Source organism: Ambystoma mexicanum, chromosome 11 (genome assembly GCF_040938575.1).
Source record: "Ambystoma mexicanum isolate Mex_15411 chromosome 11, UKY_AmexF1_1, whole genome shotgun sequence".
Classification (NCBI taxonomy): Eukaryota; Metazoa; Chordata; class Amphibia; order Caudata; family Ambystomatidae; genus Ambystoma; species Ambystoma mexicanum.
In genome coordinates this window covers 530,344,049-530,362,289 of record NC_090934.1, presented here as the reverse complement: position 1 = coordinate 530,362,289, position 18,241 = coordinate 530,344,049, and the positions used below count along the sequence as shown (strand labels likewise).

General features: G+C 41.0%; 1 pseudogene; it reads left to right on the top strand.

The window, feature by feature from the left end:
• The first annotated feature begins 254 nt into the window (after positions 1-254).
• Positions 255-1,246, top strand: LOC138504737 (mediator of RNA polymerase II transcription subunit 27-like; annotated as a pseudogene).
• The last annotated feature ends 16,995 nt before the right edge of the window (positions 1,247-18,241 follow it).

Genomic DNA, 18,241 nt, shown 5'->3' with positions numbered 1-18,241 from the left:
TGGTTTGGCAGTGAATATAGGGGTATTGCAAACATAGGACAGCAAGTCACTAATTGCTGTGGAGGACATTTAGTGCTTAGACTTGTAGATAATGTGATTTGTTGGTTATGGCTAAATCAAGTGCAGGAGCAGTGAATGTTATGCCAAGCGCAACACTCTCGATGGAGTGGAGAAGTGTATTGAGCTTTCTTTTGTTGTGTTAAATGTGGTTTGAAATAAATACGTGGCAGGTGGCTTGGGCAGCCACTCGCAACATGGCGGACGCTGTCAACTTGGAGGCCTTCGCCCAGGCCATCGCGACCATGCAGGCGCTGCGCTCCAGTGTGACGCGGGTCTTCGACTGCCTGAAGGAAGGCCTCAGGAACAAGGGGGGGCTGGAGGAGCGCCAGAAGAGCTTCCTGGGGGCGTGCAGGAGGGGCTGGGAGCGGTGACCCGGGACCCGGGACCTGAGTGAACTCGAACGACTCAGGAACTTGGTAGGAAAGCCTTCGGAGAACCACCCGTGCAGGACAAAACTCCACTCTACAGCCAGCTTCTTCAAGCCTACAAATGGTCTAACAAGCTCCAGTACCACACAGGCCTGGCATCTGGCCTCTTAAACCAGCAGTCTCTCAAACGCTCGGCCAACCAGATGGGAGTATCGACGAAACGCAAGCCGAAAGCTCAGCCGACCACCCTCATCCTGCCAACGCAGTATGTTGACGATGTCATCAGTCGCATTGACCGGATGTTCCCAGAGATGTCGATCCAACTCACCAGGCCCAACGGCACATCCGCCATTCTTCTGGTGACCCTGGGAAAGGTGCTGAAGGTCATCATGGTCATGCGCAGCCTCTTCATTGACCGCACAGTGGTGAAAGGATATCATGAAAATGTCCACACAGATGATGGCGAGCTTGACATCTGGTCCAAATCGAACTATCAAGTGTTCCAGAAGGTCATGGACCACGCGACGACAGCCCTGCTGCACTACCAGCTGCCCCAGATGCCTGATGTCGTGGTCCGCTCTTTCATGACCTGGTTAAGAAGTTACATCAAGCTGTTCCAGGCGCCGTGCCAGCGCTGCAGCCGCTTTCTTCAGGATGCCTACCGCCTACGTGGCGGGATATCCGCACCCTGGAAGCTTTCCACGACACATGTAGACAGTAGGCCCGGCACCGTGTGCTGTGGTGCGTCTGAAGGTGACGCAACATCAACATCCAGTCTCCAACACAGGCCACACCCCAGCATGAAGTCAACGTCCGGAATCAGCCCTTTAAGCACTGTCTTCTAAGCCCTAAAGCTGCATGTGCATCAGCTGGACTGCAATCTGAGCTGTGGGCTGCAGGGAGCCGCTCAATATGATTTTCTCTGTGTTGCTTTTTTTCATTCTATCTCCCACTTCTTACACTCTATAAGTTATTTTTTGTATACAAAGTAAGGTTCTACCTGCTCCAACCCAAATGGTGCACTTCACAAGAAGGGAGCAAATCAGCGACTGGCCCCGCCGTGACTCCTCACGTGATTCTGGTTGTGTAGCGGAGCAGCGTATGGGACATTCCATTTTTGTAGGGGGATTTTGTTAAAAAATAAAAAAGGTACAGTTTGTAACGTGGCAGGTGGCTTACGAAGATGTAGGGTATTGTTTCATTACAACGTGCATATTGGCCAGGATTGCAAATATTTATGACAAGTACTGTACCTTCTTGTATAGTTGTCTATGCTCTTTATATTTTTGAATTTTATGGATGCTAATTTTGAGGATTTAAAGTTATTCTGCTAGAGGTTCATTTTCGAGACTGATGATGATGGGTGATAGGATGTGTTCTCGTACACCTCAGATGAGCAGGCCTCAGTGAGATCAATAGGTGGCCATCTGGATGAGCTGTTGCCTGTTGGTGTTCTATGAGATAAAGCAATATAGAGTTACATTTTATAGAAACCTATGCATTTGGTGTAGATCTTAGGAATTGATGTTTGATTTACGGTGTTGAATGCAATAAGGGGTTTATCTAAGATCAGTAGGAATGTATGCGCTTTGCATGTAGTGCATCGTCAGTGACACAGATATTGCGACCTTTATTGCTCCATTTTGTGAAGAACTGTCTTAAAATAATTCTCAGGCATTCACTACCCAAGTTATATCTCATATTTTATTGTTCAGTTATAACGCGCTTAATTCCAGCGAGTGGTTTCTAAGCTCGTGACCGGGAATTTGAAACGGTGTTGTGCTGCGTTGCTTTTCTTCCAAGAAAAAAAAGCGTTGCCCCTGAGCTAACCTTCGTCCCCAAAAACTCTCGGGTCCATAATTATGAAAGCTATCTGTAAGCAATTACTTTTTTTCTAACCATATTTTTAACCAGACATTGTGTGTTACATGGCTATTGTATGCCCTCCATTTTAATTGAGCAAACAGATGACACACAGCCAAGTCACTTTGCTACGGCCGCACCATCCCCTCTCCTACAATGAATTTGGCCGACACAAAAAGGTTCAAATCATTTCAAGAAAGAAAGAAATGGAAGGTGGAAATTCACCTGCATGGACATTAATATGAGATAGTGAACTCGCTGATCAAACATGCTGATATTGAAAATACAAAAATAGAGAAGTGAACATATTATAATTAGTTCAATCAGAAAATAGAAATGCCTGTCAGACAGCACAGTGAGTAGAGTGCTCGCTTTGACAACAGTGCAGAGCCTGCCGATGCAGGTTCGAATACCAGCAGGGCCAAACTCAGCCTTTCATCCTTCTGAGGTCGATAAATGAGCACCACACACCGTGGGTAATAAGCAGTGCTCAGATGCCTGAGGGTTCTTAGCGCTATATAAATAAAATAAATAGATACTGCATTGTGAGACAAGACACACTATGACCATCTAATAGATAGTGGAAGCCTTCACTGATGTGCAAGACTGGGTTGCTTCCTGAAGTAGTTTCAGCAAAATACAGTAAAAAAAAAATGAAGCAGGTAAAATAAACAAAGATGTTGCCTGAAAAGATGATCAATGCATTCATCAGCAACAATTTGAAAACGGATGAAACGTAACCTCAGTGCCTCTGAAACAGAGAGAGTGCATGCATGATAGAAATATAACAGCAGGGAGGGCATCTATAATCATACACTGTTATGATTAGTATAGTTCTTTAAAGACGAACAGTTACTATCAGCCAGTGGTTTCTTCTCAGAAATAAATGTTCAGACGAGAATAGTCCATAACAAATGAGACACTTTTTTTTCCTTTATTATTTTTGGGTTGACAGCAAACATAAAACAATGATACAAGTATGCAAACATCAAAAATATATACATCTTAAATGGCATGAATATTTAAATATATTTTTAAGGAGTGGGAAGAGCTGAGATCCTAATAATGCATTACTACCAACAAGTACAGAAGAAACTCATCATGGGGGATGCTTGTGAAGACTCCCCAAGTATTTAGACACAGCATCGGTTTTCCATCTTTCTTTGCAACAAAGTTTAAAGTGTATTTTTAAATCAGGTGCCTCATCTAGCAGCCAGAATCTGCGGAGGGAGGGACCCTGGCAGCCCTTAGGAATTAGTCGTCCAGCCAGGATTGGGGTATTCGCCCCCTTAGAAATGTTTAAAATTAATCAGTTGAAAAGGGAAATTTTGCAGCTCACATTTGGTGAAAAAGTGGGTAAAAAGACATGCAACGTAAAGTCGGTTTTGGAGGGTAGCACACGAAGAAATCTAATAGATGCCAAGTTACCAAGAGCACAAAGGAGCATTTTGCAGCTCATTTTGATGATTCCTGTGCACACCATATATGGCAGTCTTATTCGAGTTTAAGAATACATTTTTAAGCTGGTTGGGTCCATTTGTCACAGTATCCCCATGTAGTAACACATACTTTTGTTTTGCTCTTAGTGCAAATAAAAATACCATGCCATATCAAGTAAATATACCAATGCTGCTGTCCCCATGACATAATCTCCATGTGAGTACTCTCGCTTTGGCTTTACTTACCATGCCAGTAAACATGGAAAAAAACACTTCAAGAAAATGTGTCCATTCCATGCCTATACTCGTTAAACAAGCATTCAGTATCCCCACACTAGAACAATCAGTTTGCCTTTACCCATAATGCCCGTAAAGATGTCATGTGACTATAAACATTCTTTCACCAAGGTAGGCCACCTTGGCCAAGTAAGAACACTCATCATGTTGTCTTTTCTTATAATGCCAATTCAAAACCATTGTAAGAAAACATTTCCATACTGGCTGAACATTTGAAGCCTTTATCCAAATGAAATAATACTCATCATAGTACCTTTGCTCATGATTGAAGTAACATGCCATGCAACTGTAATGTCCAAACTGCCTGTACTAAAGTAGCCCAGGGGGGCGACATACAAACACTCATCACAATGGCTTTGCCCATAACGCAAATATAAAATTACATGTGACTGTAGGAAAACATGTCAATACTGCCTGCACCAATGTAGGACAGTATCCAAAAATATATTTCTTTATTTTATTGTTTTTTGTAACGTGCCTAATACCATACCAGAGTTTGGTTTCTAAGCGCGGATCCAGGATCCAAACCTCTGTTGCTCTGTGTGGTCTTGCTTCCAAGACCACTGTGTTGCTCCTGTGCTGTCCTCCGGTAACAAAATATGAATATGCATCCATTTGGCTTTGCCCATAATCCCATAATGCCAGTAAATAATGCAATACCACTATAAGAAAACATGTCCATGCTGGCAGAACCAATGCAGGTCAGCATGTCCACTTATAAAAAGTTAGCATGTTCTCTATGCCCAAAAGGACAGTGAACATTCCATGGCATAGTAATACAACATTCCCATAGTGGCTGCACCAAGGTAGTCCAGTGTGGTCACATAAGGACACTCCCCCTGTTGGCTTTGCACATAAATAATGGAATATCACTGTAAGAATACCTGCCCATTCTAGTGCAAAAATGTAGACCAGTACCCAAACATGAAAGCCCTTATTAGATTGACCTTTCCCATTATGCCCATACAAATGCCATGCTACTGAATATAATAACCCGTGTCTATATTGGCTGCACAAGGAAGGTCAATAACGCCATGCAAGAAAACTCCTCGGGTTAGCTTTTTTCAAACATTGTCAGTACTAAATACTATAAAATTATATTAAATCACATTGATACTGGCCACACCAATGTAAACTAATAATCCCACATACAACCACGCTCTATGTTGGCTTTGTCTTTAATGCCAGTAAAAAATATCATGACACTGTAAGAAAACAGCTTCATGATGGCAGGACAGTGGGCCTCATTACGACCCAGGCGGTAAATTACCGCCTGGGCCATGACTTTACCACCATGGCGTAAACTACGTTTACGCCATGGTGGTTGGCGGACTTACCGCCCCATTCCGACCTTGGCGGGGTGGTAAGTCCCCAATCCCCATTTACCCTTCCCCATTCCCATTTTTGCCCCATAGGGCATAATGGGAGTGGGGAAGGCGTTAATTACGCCACCGTAAATTACGGTGGCGTAATTAACTCCATGGTCCCTTAGCGCCATGGATTTTAACACCTGCTAAAAGCAGGTGTTAAATCCGCCATGGCGCTAAGGGACCTCGTACTCAGGCGGTAAGGGTCGGCGCTGTTTACGCCGTCGTAAAACCCTTACCGCCTGAGTCGTAATGAGGCCAATATCTCCACATTAAACACTCGCTTTGGCTTTGACCATAGAGCCATGCCAGTTGAGGCAGAATCGCTGCAAGGTTTAAAGCATTTAATGGGGGAAACAAATCCAAGCCAGAATAAGGCTTCTCCAGACATATTAACCTGAAGGATCTGGAGTCCAACATAATTTCGAATTTGTACTTGATATTTTTAATTGAATCTGGTGCCTAAAACACACACCAGAAGAGTAAGGAAACACAGCACAGTTTGAGCATTATTCCTTCTGATTAACCGCATGAAGAAATGCAGGGAAACACGTGTTGAGGATGTTGTATTGAGGATGTTACATTAATGATTAACCAGAAGTGGAGGATGGTACACTAATGACTGAGGATGTTACGAGGATGTTACAATGAAAATGTTACATTAATCATCAACCAAAGTGGAGGATGTTACACTTATAACTGAGGATGTTACATTAATGATTAACCAAAAGTGAAGCATGTCAAATCTATGGCTAACAAAAAGTTGATTCCAAAGTACAATTGAATGTGTTACAGCCAGCAATTGACTATATTTTTTTCCTTTCAACATTGTACTTTGACATAAAAACATAGATTTATTGGTGCATATAATGGATTCCGATCGTATCTAATATTTCAGTTCTTCCCTACTGGGCAGCGTCAGTAGCAGGGATCCACTACTGCTGCCTCTTATCAGCTCTTATACTCAACTGCTTTATTCAAAAATAACCAAAATCAGGGATTCGCCCAAGGTTGCTTCAAGGCTGCTTCTTCTATCTTCAGCTGAGTGTGCCCCATTCACTCCCATCCCGGACCCCATACTATCTCCTCTGATCTTCGGGAAACCCACCACATCCCCAACTTCAAACACATTCACCGCCTCCAACTTTACATACATGAATTCTGCTTGCATTCATCCATCCCCCAGTCCCTCAAGCATAGACAAACAGGCACATATAGACTCACACGCACACTCATACACGCACCACAAACTCAATTTCTAAAAGAAGCATGCATTTCACGATCCAAAGCAATGAACCTCTCCTCCAGGAGGCATGAATTGGATGTGCACCACACCTGTTTATTGGTAACTGATTTCTTATCCTTATTCAGGGGATCAGAAAGAGGTTGACAAGCAGCACTCGCCTTGACCCCGGCTCTACTCCAGTAGTCTTTGCAATTCATGCAAAATGAATGCCGTTCAATGACTACTGCCTACATTATGGAGTGAATGGAGAGGAACGCTCCCTTAATGAATGAATCAAAACATTTGAACAATTGCTGTACAATTGCTGTTAAATGATATACAATTAAACACAATATACATACTAAATATAATGCATCTAAAATGATTGAAATCGTTTTGAATGATTTTGAAAACAATGAGAAAATATTTAATGAAGTTGCCCAAAAAGCTTTAATATTGTTAATATAAACATAGATATGGCAGTTGCAAGTAGACAGTAGCCAGAACAAATATTATTTAACACGTGTTGATGATTTATCTGACTGTTGAACTTAAAAGGTTTGACAATGCTAATTTGAATAAATGATTTGAAAGGGATCTTCTGAAACAAGTTATATGTTATACAATGCAAACATCATGAGCCCAATTCACCAGTACGTTAGCAGGAGTAGGCCTGCCTTTGGGCCCTATATCTTTTACCAAAAACACACGCATCTATGTAAACACTTACAGGGAGACTTGCTTATTGCATAAAAGATGTCTTGGCTTAACATGTACCAATTCATGGTGACATATTTGTAACAATGTATAAACAATCACTTGTACCCTATGTTCAGGATGTTCCGGATATCCTGAGACGGGTGAATGCTTTATCTTGGGAATAGAATGACAAGTTAATTGTGATCTGACAGTCTTGTCTTCATACGACAACCATCAGAAAAACATTCGAGCATAATCAGATTTTTGAATGGCAGATCTACTGTTCATCTGTACGTAGAAATGATGTTAGACATGACACCATTTACCAATGCTCATGAAGGGAGTTTACCGTGAGAAACACATTATATTCTAAAGAGTCTCTTTTTGGAATGGCATATGTAACTTGCACACTATATCGATGATTTTCTTCACTTGCCACCAGTACAGCTTATAATGCCTGTATGGTTAAATGCAATATATGAAAAACAAAAGAATTTAAAAACAATATGAGACAACATAACCAATAAAGACGCTGTGCTCTGAACTTAACTGACATTTACATTGGACGTTTTGCTTTACCAAATGGATTTTGAGGATAGTGTGCGACCACCCAACTGTTTTTTTTGTTTTTGTTTTGTTTATTTATAAGGCGGCAGAGCCCGCAGGCATCAGGGCGCACCCACACATAAAACAAAACACAAAACATAAAACGTTAACCAAAACACTTCAAAACACTGGCCATCACCGATGCCCCACCCTACCTATCAGAAAGAATCACATTCAACCCATCCAATAGACCCATTAGATCGCACCTGACCAACCAGATCTATGTACTTGCTTTCAAAAGAACCAAAGGTGGAGGGTCCAGCTTTCAACACCTTGCTCCCAAAAATTGGAACGGACTACCCACATCCCTCAGAAATGAAAGCTCCTACATGGCCTTCCGCAAAATGTTGAAAGCTATACTGTTCCGCTAGAACTAACCAAATTGTAAAGGCACGATGCTCAACTGTAACCTTAGTGACTGCTCAATATGCCATTCTCTGTACTTTGCTGCCTGTTCTCTAAACCCTCAACTTTGTTTTGTTATACCTGTTGCTAAGTGAGTAAACTGTAACAGCGCCACGATGCCCAGGGACTGATGTGTGCTTTATAAATGCAAATAAATAAAAATAAATAAAATAAAAACAGCCAAAAAGAACAGAAAAAGAGCAAGGGAAAATCCATCATCAATCAGTTACAATTTGTAAGTTCGAAGTTGCTGTCAGTTTCCCAAGTTGATAATGATGGCTCAGCAAGGAAGGAAGATTGCTGCACCCACATCCGATAAAAATACAGTTTGTGTCGTCCAAAAAGGACCATTCCTTGATGTAGACCCTCGGCAAAAATCTAAAGTCCAGAGTCCAGATACAACGCTTGCTGGCTTTGGTACGTAACCAGGCCAGTATTTTATTCTGGAGAGCATCGCTGGCATCAAATTTGTCAGATGTATTAACATTCACATGTACAATATTTCGAGGATGCGCAACCAAACTTTTCAAGTGTGGGCTATCAATCTCAAGCATTAGAACTTTCCTGACACGTAACACTTTCTTCTCAAGAGGACCAATACAGTTAGGTAACACGTGTCTAGATGTTAACAATTTAAATTGATGCATATTGCCTTTACGTTCTGGAGCAGTAGACCCATCAGGCATAACTACATTTAGAAGTAAGGTCTGCGTCCTAATGTTACCTTTAGAAAGTACCTCACTTGCAACTCGTGCACTGAAGAACAAAACTAAATGGTGGCTCTCAGTACAAAACATATGAGACATCTAACGTCACATTTTGGCTACTGCCACTTTGTCACCCACATTAGCACTCTGCTGTATAGTTCACGCGTATATAATGTGTGTATTCCTCTTTGCACCTATTTCTTGTACGTAGATAACTCATATTCTTGTGCATATATTTTTGTGTGAACCTCCTATATTCTTATGCCCTACCTGTTAGAGAAATTGTTTGTATATCCGTCGTGGCTGTACATGCCCCATTCTATTCTATAGTGTATATATGTTTGTCATACTGGAGTCCTACCTGCATGTTTACTGTAAGCTGGTAGAGTCTTCTAATCCATGGATGTAAACGAAACTTTGCCTCCTATGATATGAGCCCAGATGCCTTTGGCGCTATATAAATAAACAAAATACAAATACAAATGAAGCCCAAGCTCAAATATGTTTGTCAGCTAACGTCTATCTTGGTAACTGGAGTCTGTTTCATAAGAAAGTCTAAACAAAGATCAGTTTGACAGCCTTTATCCGTTTTATCCAGTTGAGGAATAATTTTATCAATCAAAACTACCTAAGAACTGAAATCCATAGCACTCTCACATTTGCTCAAATCATGAATAATTATCTGCTTGATAGTTTGCCAATTGATCGTGATGTTAGGTGAAGTATCCCCCAAATTAGAATTAGTGACAGCTTCAATAATAGCATTGTCCATGCTTTTTGTAGGTGATTGCAAAGCAAAAGTCCAGGCTTGGGAAAAGCAGTCATTTTTCTCCAGTTGAGATTTAACAGTATTACCATTATGCCGAAAATGAGCCAGTTGGGATATTTCAGGAGATTTGGGAATATCACTCTGCTGGCTCAGCTCATAAGGAGGGAAATATTGATTTTCCTGCCCTAGCACATATTCACAGAGTCAGTGTGTTGGCCACAATCATCATTATTGTGTTCTCCTCATTTTGTACAGTTAGTCACCTTAGGGCACTTCTTGCCAGGAGAGTCTTTGTGCTGTGAGTGCTTGACGCTTGGCGCTGGAGTTATAGAGAGACTGGGGGTCATTACAACCTAGGCGGCCACGGAATGTACGGTGCCGGTAAGGGACCGGCACCGCACTTTCCGGGCCGCCCTATTACAAGGTCTGCAGCAGGTTCCTCTCTGGAACACCTGGTCAGACCTGGCGTCCTTAGCGGGACCAGCTAGCAGACCAGGATGCTAACAACGGGCCCGTCATTAACAGGTCCATTGTTAGCATCCTCCCCATTCCCACTGAGCCCTATGGGGCCTCAAATGGGAATGGGGATGTACCAGGTTCGGGTCCCGCAAAAGGGATTTACCGGGTCATCCAAGGTCAGAATGGCCCGGTAAGTCCCCTTTTGCATTACCCAGACCAGGTACCCGGTATGGGGGTAGCTATGCCGCTAAAAGCGGCATGGCTACACCATACTCGTAATGAGGATCATTCTCTAATTCCAGAGAGGGCAATGATGGTGATCCCCCATTCCCCCAATGTCTACATCCTGAATAAAGGTTATCAGGTTTCTTGGAGGGAGCATGGCACAGTTGGACTAAATGCAATTCTAAGACAACCAGCTCTAGTAAGAGGCATTTTGTGCAAGACAACCTCTATATATTACCAATGACACCGATAGTTTAGTCAAAAAGAGTAATCACAGATTTGGTCAAAGCTAACTTCACTGTTTCGTAAATAAGAGTAGAGATACACCTAAAAGCTATCCGACTACCACAGACTTCTTAGGTTCACTCTCCCTGCGGAAACAATCCGGACAAATCATCAAACTCACCGGTGGAGCGAGAAGCTGCCTTTTTGCTCCTTCACCACTGCATTACAGCAACCACTCTAAATCGTGAGAGCCGGCCCACCATACGACAGGGGTCAGCCACATCTCACTCACCTCCCAACACTCCAGTCTAGTTTCTCCAGACTCCAGGACCCACACACGCCCACACCAAGGAGCTCCCACCATCATCACAGGCAATGTGCTAAATGAACACAGGGAGTCAAAACCATAACAACAGAGAAAATGACCTTCAGCCATCACCCGGTCAAGTTGCACCACCTAGTGGCCACTTCCAACGTGGGTCTCCGACTATGTCAAATCACAGGAAGCTGCAGACTAGTTAAATTCTAGTGGTTTGACTAGCCCCCCCTCCCCCTCTGGTGTTGGTGCCGTGGATTGTCTACCCCCTATTACCTGGCTATCTATTTTAAAGGAGGTCTGTTGGAGCTTGGGTGTAAATCGGGGCCAGGGTGCTATTGGGGAATTGTCCTTTTCCTTCCGTCTTGGTCTGACTATTTATTCAGTCTTTAGTGGCATCCTATCATAGCTATCTCTTAGTTTGTAGTTTGGAATGTAGTAGAATGTCTTCCTTAGATTCTGTTTGTAGTCGATTCCTTTGGTCGGATCACGGATAGGTATCGTCATTCATCCTTCTTTTAGCTATGTCTGTTCCCCTGTGGGCGGTCTTCTAGTTACGCAGTGAAGAGGCAGAATTTAAGCAGTTTTCTGAATAGTAGGTGCCCAATAATCTCACATGTTAAGCAGAGTACCTCACTGAGACTGTAGCTTCTATAATAAAAATAGATATTTGGTGTGTTATAAAGGGCCACATACTAGATAATTCCAGTTCTAGAGTGCTTGGTAAAGGTGTCCCTAATGACCATTATTATCATCCACGTTTGTGGTACTCAATTAAGGACATCAAAAAGATAAAGTCATGTGCTGACAACGAAATATTTAACCCTTGTGCGAGGGGCACTCCCACTCATCAGAGACGTGTGTGCTATGTACATTGTTATTCCACTACTGTATAACATTTCTTGCACTCAAACCAGCTAATTTGCATGGGGAGTTATTAAAAGCAAAACGTCCATATGATCCCGTTATTAAGGCAGGAATGAAAGAAAATCACAAAAAAGAATTTAGATAGAGGTTACTATAAATCTATAATCGAAACAGCACTAAAAAGAGTTAGGAAAATGGACAGGAGTTCGGACAATTGATAGGCAATTGATACTGAATTTCAGTCTTAAAAGTAAAACGCAATTGTATCAGAATTTGCCAAACATAGCAGAAAGAAGGCCAAACAGTCTCGTGGCTCCAAGCGCATGGTCCACAATATGAATATGAGGAAAATGTACTTTTCTACAGATGTGAAAATTGCCAAATTTCAACACTGTATATGTAAAAGATGCAATATTTTGCAAATAGAATTCCTTGTAAATTGACAGTAAAATTATAATAATATGTACGTCCTTTTGACCTTTTGAGTCCGCTGCATGCAATGTTCAACTTTTGCAAGGTGGAGTGGAAAATAAAACAGTAAAACCAGGTCAAATAACCTTTACTTGTTGTTTTTACACTCCATCTTGGAAAAAAATTAAATGTTGCCGGCTAAATACCCTTTTCAGACAGCATTTACAGTGGATTTCTACAGAATTCTAATGCATTTAGCATGTGCCATAGAAATCAATTACTTTTGCACCTGCAGGTAATAGTTATGAAGGCATAAAACAAAGTGCACTTTCAAGAGGGAAGAGTAAAGCATGGTGCAGATGTGGGCTGGAATACTAAATCGAGGTGTAAAGATATTATGCCCTGTGCCTATGCCTTGATTTACCACTAGACCCCATGTAAAATGACTCCCCATGTATTTTCATACTGGTGAAACCCTAGTAGAGTCTTGTGAAATCTGTTAACAAATGGCACCTTCTAAAAGCAGGCTGATTCTATAGAAATGCATTCTAATGCTTTCTGCAAAGCGTAGTTGCAGAAGGCATTTACCTTGAGTCATAATGTTTTTTACAGTTCCATTTATCGTGCTGCTTCATTTAGGTGTACGGAGGAGTCTCATGGACAGGCTGTAAGATCTCTGCCGTGCAGTCCTCCTCAGTCTTGTGAGTGTGTCTTGTGAGATTTTCATGCAGTTATATAAAATATGGATTCCAATGGATTCTGTGTCTGTTTTGCTCCTAGACAGGACCAGGTTGAATCCCTAGCAATCCAAATACACCATCTACAAAGCACATTTGCAGGCAGCATTTACTTTCGCATGAGACATAGTGGAAAATGGAAAGAGTAAAAGGGAGCTGGATTCACTTTTACTCTTTACTTGTCCACTCCACCTCTTGGATGTTTAAATTGCACGTGGGAGACCCAGCAGCACGTAGCTACTAACATTGGTGGAGCCCTTTATGCAATTTACATTTTTGTAAAATGAAGCTCAAGGTGATTTTGCCTGTTTTTACAGTTTCATTTTACTATTTCATTGTCTACTCTATTTTGTAATTGCGTAAAAATTGATGGATGGAGGGGACACAACAAGATGACCCCCACCTAGTACAATCAATCTTGGGATATTTTAGCCATAATTACATACATATCATATACAATATGTACAGCAAAATCACATGAACATACATGCAATCATAATCACAATTAAATTTGTAGTCATTTCCATAAAGTGTAAGTGTAATGTCTGCGGACATGTATTATGAAATCCAATCCAAATCACAAGAGTATTTCCATTGTTTGAAAGTGCAAATTCTGAGACTATGGGCCTCATTACAACCCAGGCGTTAAGGGATTAACGGCACCGTCGGCGCCGTTAACCCTTAATGCTTGATTACCATTTTAGCACCTGCTTTTAGCAGGCGTTAAAATGCCAGGTGCTAACCCGCCTTGGTGCTTATTACGGCACCGTAATTTACGGTGCCGTAATTAGCGCCTTCCCCACTCCCATTATGCCCTATGGGGCAAAAATGGGAATGGGGAAGGTTAAATGGGGAATGGGGATTTACCGCCCCACTCACCTTGGAATGGAGCGGTAAATCCGCCATCCATCATGGTGTAAACAGAGTTTACACCATGGTGGTAAAGTAGGGAACTTACCGCCTGGGTTGTAATGAGGCCCTATAACTAAAGCGGATTTACTTTTATAAGCCACAAAAAGCCCATCACAAGCGAGGAAAGGTTTTCTCACTACACTGAAAAATAAATAATAGCAGAGACGAAGTGCAATTGCTACTAATTACAAACAATTACAAGCTATGATTACAGTTGTATTATTAAATTTATTATTATTATTATTATTATTATTATTATTATTATTATTATTATTATTATTATTATTATTATTATTACTATCCTTGATTTGCCAGTCAAAAGAATATGTGTTTGAAATGTAAATGAAAGGAATTGTGCCACAGGATATACGGCAGCAGGCATGATGGTAATGTGACATAAAAAGAGTTTCACATATATCGTGCACTTAATCGTTGTTAAGGAGTTGAATGAGTCATGTTTTCCTAGTTCCTGAAGAAATGGGCTAGTGCGATATAGTTTAGTTCCCCTTCTATATGTTGATTGCAACAGGGAGTACTCGTTATAGACTCAGGGCCTAATTCACAGAAGCGTTTTATGATGGCAAAACCCCATTGGAAAACTCTCTGTGAATAAGGCTGAGTAATTTCAAAGAGATATGCAATGCTCACGAAGTTTTCACAACAAAGAGTTTGAAATGTTCATTTGGCTGTGACTAAAGACACTGCCTATAAGAGATTTGACAGCCATGCATATTAGTGTAGCTCTGCTTCACCAAAACGTTTAAGTAGAGAGGAACAAGCTATTCTTCGAAAGTCGAGAAACAGCTGTAATAGCCAAATGTTGAATTACATTTTCTTTATAGATCTTCACATATGTTTTGAACCATACAAGAACCATACAACATGCATTACAATGTAAGTGCACAGTTAGGCTACTTGGAAGATGCAATGAACATTTAGGGGCTGATTCACAAAGAAGTTAATATGAGTAACTCTGATTTACCCAGACATTCACCTGTGAAGTTCTGTTTGATTGAAAAGAAATTTGTTCTTATTAGCCATGACCTACAACTCTGAGTTAAAAATATTAAGTCAGAACCAAGTCAGGTTCATAGTGACTTCTTTTTGAGTTTATATCTCCAAGTAACAGATACCATAATTTGTGGTGTCGATGGCAGCAAGCTTTAGAATTTGTTCTCAGTAACTGCCAATCTAATCCAGTTTTAGAGGCCCATTAATTCAGCTCCATACTGGGCTGATTAACTTCAATTAAGCAATGCCCTTTTCTGAGGGCCCTACTGGGTATTAACGCTCTGCAGTACAGGTTAATGCAGGCTACAGGCTACCACTTCGTATGGCCTGATGACAGGGTGAGAATTTCTATCAGCACTTACGGGCCATCCTCGAGGTGGGAAGCACAGACAACTCCGCTGAAAATACACTGTGTGGCAAATGTATGACCTGTGGATTTGGAATTTAAAAAAAGGATATAAAAGGGCTCAGGGAGGAGTGATGCCTCGTTTTTCATTCAGAATCCATGGGTCGTGATTTTGCCATTATCTGTGTTTTCAGCCATTCTAGAAGCATGCAACTTGTTGGGATTCAAACATGTCTTCTGCTCAATGCTTTCAATGTCATGCACAAAATCAATTAAGCCATTGGGATTACTTTAAGAAACCATTTTCAGTACATGGCATCACACAACCTCTAGAAAAGCTCTGCAGGTTGCCATCATGTAGAGCTGATTTTAAAAATCTCATTTTGTAGACCTCTACTGCTGATTTCATGTACCTGTTGTCAACTGATTAGGAAAAGCTCAGAGTAGCTGGCCATGTCCTTGCCAATGACATATGACTTTTTTTTCCAAATGAGAGCACCACTTTCATCACTATTGACACATAGACAAGGGTAATAAAAAATGTCCCTTCTTCAATCTCAGAAACTGTAAACTCAGTTAAACGTTCATCCTCTCTTTATCCCTGGACCAAACGCATGTCAAAATTGTCTATGCTCCTGTTAATCTCCATTCCTTCATTAGCACAATTCTTTTAGAATGTGTTAAGTTGTTGTTTAAGGCCCATTTGGCGAGCGGGAAACACTTCTATTCAATAAACGTTTTAATTTGCAAGTTTATAATACATTTATGAACATATGGGGTGCACACCCTCTAAAAGTGCCTTCACAATTGGGAATACAACAACAGGACCTAGGTTCAAAAGCTGGCGGTGAGGGTTGCACCCCCTTTGTCTAGCTAAACACAGCAAGGTAACATTACTTCAAGCTTGTTGCCACAGTTTTTTTTCAATTCCACACATTATACACCTCTCATTCATACTGTGAGAAGTAAAACATATTTTTAATCAGCCAATGTTTGAAGCAATTGCCAGTGTGTCAATACATTTTGTACAGGAAAGTCCTTCATCAGGGCAGAATCTTTAAAATAACAACTGAAATGTGACAATATAGACATATGTAAAGATAACACAGATTTTGTACAGAAGTGGGAACAGATTCTGAATAGATGCTCACTTGATCTCACACTTTTAACCATGCAACAGTTATCTATTAACATAACATAAATAATCTAGTGAAGGAGATAGGTAATCTGAGCATTGAAATCAATAACTTGACAAGCACACAAGATTTTATCAGATTTTAATAACAAGTTATAAGTCTGATTTTAGAATCTAAAAAATGAAGGGATTTCAAAAGGGACACATTTGCTTACTTAAATGACAAAGTTTACACGTGGGCAGACAAATAGCAATTCCAACCTAGTAGAGCAGATGTAAACACTTCTTCAGATCCAATCAGTTCAGAATCTGAATCTACCATCACTACACCAGCAATGAATCCATCACTGTACCCATTAGAACACGAGGGCAGCACTTCAGAAAGTAGCACACAAGTAGAAACAGCCACAAGCACCACACAACCAGGGCACAAGAGGAAGAGAATGAGGGGAGGAGGAAGACGTTGAGGAATGCAAACCAGGTTTCAGACTCATCAAACATAGTTGTCTCTCTGTCTGCTAGACAGTGTTAACCACACCCAACCTTCAGATGTTGCAGAAAGGATTCAAGCATGTTCCCACATACATCACTAATTTGTTCAACTTCAAGATTGACTTATTTAAATGTACACGCAAATTGAAACTGAATACGTTATGCAGAGTTACCCCATAGAGAGGACTAATTAGATATGGAAGAGGGTGATTTGGAAGAAATGTAGACCAAATTCTAACCTAAAGGTGCATTCATAACCCCAATAACTATTCCGTCCATTGACATTTTCAAAACATGATAATTGCTGACCTTAAGAAATTGAAGATCGGGAAATTAAGATACTCCAATTTGAATAGGGGTGAACAATCACAAATTAAATATTTGTATACAGACTCTGACATCACTATACGCCCAGACAATATAAGAGGTGCAATTGTCATACTGAACACCGTAGACTATGAGAATGAGTGCAAGAGACAGTTGCCAGACATCAGTGCGTATCCATCAGTAGATCATGACCCTACATGAGATATTTGTAGGAGTTTAGAAAGCATTTTGGAAACTGCAATGGAGATGGAATGGATCTCCAAAAAAACCAAATTGTTCCTAACTGCATCTAATCCAGTAGTGCCCATTTTTTACTTGTTTCCAAAGAGTCACAAAACTCTCATTAATCCCCAATGGAGACCAAATGTGTCAGCCACTGGTGGACTACTCCAAACTTTGGGCACATATGTCAACTATTTCTTGTAGCCACTGATATAACAAACCGCGACTCATGTAAAGGACACTACACACTTTTTGCAAATATAAGAAACTGTGGACCTTACAGAAGATGATATACCGTTTGCTGTTGACATCAACAGTCTATATACCAGTATCCCGCATGATGTAGTGGATGAAGCCATTGAATGGATTTTGATGCAGGCTGATACCATAGGTTCTGCAAAATAATGTGTAATGATTCTGTTAGACGTCCTCTGATAGAATTTTTACTTCAAATACAAGAAACAACATTTTATGCAAACATCAGGGACCTCAATAGGGGCCACCATGGCCCATATGTATGTCAGTTGCTTCATGCACAAGTTTGAGACAACACACATCTTACAACATCCCGTTTTTGGCACACACATCAATGCTATAGATTCACATATCCAGTTCACTGCAGATTTTGGTATTCCTCATGTGGATTATTTGGATGTTCACTTGAACGTGACCAAAAACATCATCTCCACCACTTTATACACCAAAGAAACAGATAGGAATAACTTATTACACTGATTGAGCTTCCATTGAC